This window comes from Triticum dicoccoides, chromosome 5A (genome assembly GCF_002162155.2).
Source record: "Triticum dicoccoides isolate Atlit2015 ecotype Zavitan chromosome 5A, WEW_v2.0, whole genome shotgun sequence".
Classification (NCBI taxonomy): Eukaryota; Viridiplantae; Streptophyta; class Magnoliopsida; order Poales; family Poaceae; genus Triticum; species Triticum dicoccoides.
Window position 1 is genome coordinate 632,739,086 of NC_041388.1, and position 3,110 is coordinate 632,742,195.

General features: G+C 55.6%; 1 pseudogene; it reads left to right on the forward strand.

Annotated features, from left to right (window-relative positions):
• Positions 1-282: 282 nt before the first annotated feature.
• Positions 283-3,110, forward strand: part of LOC119300248 — a 16,554-nt pseudogene continuing 13,726 nt past the window's right edge.

Consider the following 3,110-nt stretch of genomic DNA (forward strand, 5'->3'; position numbering starts at 1 on the left):
GTAGATGCTCTAAGCACTGTTTTGTTTTCTAAGGCTTGAACGACTCTAATATATGGCCTTGACTTTGTGAAAAAAGAAGAGTAGGTAGCCGCAGCAATCTGAATTAATTTGGTGCAGATTTGGGTATCCGACGACATGGACGGGCTTTAATTCCAAGAACCGAAGAAGAGAACCGTACGGTTGTGCGTCCGTGTCACTTTCCGCCCTACGCGCCGGCGCCGCGCCCCATGAATAGTCGGCGAGCGGTGAGCAGAGTAGGTGACGCGGCAGGTTGGCGTCAATTTCAGTTGGACTCCACGCGGCCGACCCCATCCATGGAGACGAAACAGCACCGCACGGGCATACAGCTAGCAGCGCATGCACCCACGCCCCCATATATCTCTCACTCCTCCCTGCCGGAGCTCCCACCCGATCTCGGTCTGGGCCCGGCCTTCTCTTTTCTCCGGCTGTTCGATTGAGGAGGCCGGCCGGCGGCGCATATGGATCGCGGTGCTGATGAGCAGAAGGGCGGCGACGCGGCGGAGTGGAAGAAGGTGGCCGAGGCGCCGAGCTGAGGGCCGTGGCGGAGGCCCAGGACGCCGCTGCCAAGGTACGTACCATCTCCTTCCTCCTCCTCAACTTCTCTCGTCCACCAAGCATGTTCCCGTACGTGACTGCTTCATCACACCCAGCTAGCTTCTTGGTTCAGTTGGGTAGTCTCCTCCCACCTCTCCCATAGACGATATATAGCAGCTCATCGTTTCCTCTCGAGTCCATCAGCCCATTCGGCCTCACGCACGGACTGACGAGATCACAGCTCGGCTTGTGTTGCAACTTCGAGTAGTACTCTATATGGCTAACCAGCGCACACCAAGCTATACTAGAGAGTACGTATTCAGGTCAGGAGACACGTAGTCGTAGGCGTGGACACCAGGTAATGAATCAAACGACTTTGCTCTGCGGAGGTTCCTACGGGCCCGTGACCACAACATCGACAAGGCGTCAGCGATGTTGCTCAAGTACTTGAACTGGAAACACACCGCCAAGCCACGCGGTTCCATCACCCATGATGAGGTGCACGGTGAGCTCGTACAGGAAAAGCTCTAGAGATAAATACACTAGTGGTCACTGAAGTAGAGGTTAAAGCACAATACGGTCACTGAACTTCATAATACGCTTAATACGGTCATAAAATATGAGTTGTGATGATTATACGGTCACTCTTCATCGTAAAGCTCTGTATTCTATCTGCATGGACCTGGTTGACTAGTCAAATAGCATTTTTTGGGCATCCAGTGAAGGTCCCATCTGTCAGGTGTCGAAATAAACAAATAAAAAGCAAAACCTAATCGCGCGGGTGATGATTCGAACAAAAGACCTGCCGGTTGCAGACCGCATGGGCTAACCAAGTGAGCCAATACGTTTAGCTGTTACTCCTACAACTCATATTAGTTTTCATATAAATACCCATGCATGCGATATGAAGGGGGGCTCCATTTCTGCCTACCAGAGTTCGATGGCGTGCGAGAGCGAGAAAGGCGATTCCCCACCTACCAGCAGTAATGGCCCCGCGGCCGCCATTACTGCCACCGCATCCTTATCTCCCCCCGTCCCCCAATCCCCACCCTCACACCCCCATCTCTGAGAGAAAATCGACATCCCTCACCCCACGGCCAGACTCCGCGAGCTTGATGGTCGGTGGAGCACGACGCGGGGCGCGGGCGCGGCATCTGCGACCCGCGCAGGTGGCAACACCGCCCCAACCCCCACCATCGGTGGCGACGCTCCCGAAGATCGATGCGTCGGCGCCGGAGGCGATTGCGGAGATGCGGCGGGTGGTGGAAGCGAGATTCCCAATCCGTTCCAAGTGGCCCGAGATCTTCATGGAGATCCTGCGCCGTGCGACGTTCGAAGAGCGAGCTCGCTTTGCGGGCGACGACGGCGGGATGGATTACGAGTTCATATTCTGGGCGATTCAGGAGGCGGAATCGGAGGATCCGCGACAGGCGGCGAGATGGGCGCGCTTCAAATCGAGCTCCCCTTCCAGACTCAACATCCGCCCCCCTCCGGTGCTGCAGCTGTCGCGCTTGCCGCCGGAGGCACTGCCGCCGGGGGCTGTGCTCCCCAGGGCTCCCTGAAGCATCATCAACCCGGCGCGTGGGCTCTGCAGGGTGCCCCCTCCCTGCATGGGCACAGGAGGATCAGGGGTTCGTCCATTGAACCTCCGCCATGGCCGGGTGATCGCGGGGAGAAAATTCAGTTTAAGGTACATCGAAAACGACCCTGTTCCTATCCTGATACCCTTAAGTCTCGATCTACCTGTCAATATATTGAGAGTTCCCAGATTTTTCTGGAAAAAGGGATTCATAGCAATCGTGTTTCCGATGCAATTAGAGGGGTTACCCCGTTGATTACTAGTTGTGAAGCTTCATCTTCGATGAGTTCGTCGTGTTCGGTAGAGGAGACACCGTTTCCGGTGGTTAGATCTGTCTCTGACGAACTCGCTTGTACGAGGAAAGCGGGACTGAATTCAAAACAGTTGGCTGCTGCGACCGAACCGAAGCCCACCCCATCGCCGTTGATCACGGGATGTGTGGTTAAGAGGAAGGCGGGTTCTCATGAGACGCTTTTGGGTCCGAGAGACGGCTCTGGAGAGGAGGTAGCGGATTTTTTTGGCCAACTCTGGGTTATTCCCTCCCCGACCCACAGCCGCCGCCTACATAAACCTAGGCCTCCCCCTCCAAACCCTAGTTATGCTATCCCCAAATTATTTTGGGTGAGGAAGGACCTTTTCCAATCTAGAAACTTCTCGGTCCAGGATTGCTTCCCGATCTCGTCTGTTGGTCCTTTTGATCCTACCCCTACAATCTTCAAGATCTCCACTGTAAACCTCAGGTTCCCTAGATCGTTTGCTGAAATTGTCAAGGAAGGGATGGAGAACCGTGGTCAGATGCCACAGAGGAATCGTCGGCCGCCTCTGGGGAAGAAACCCAATCCCCAGGAGGGGAAATCTGCTTCGGTGGCTTCAAGTGCTGCCGGAAAACTGGATCAACAGGGGGCGACCAAATCCAACCCGGTGTCCCAAGCCCAGGCCGCTCCTCCGGTTACCCACGCCCCACCCCCTGCCCCCC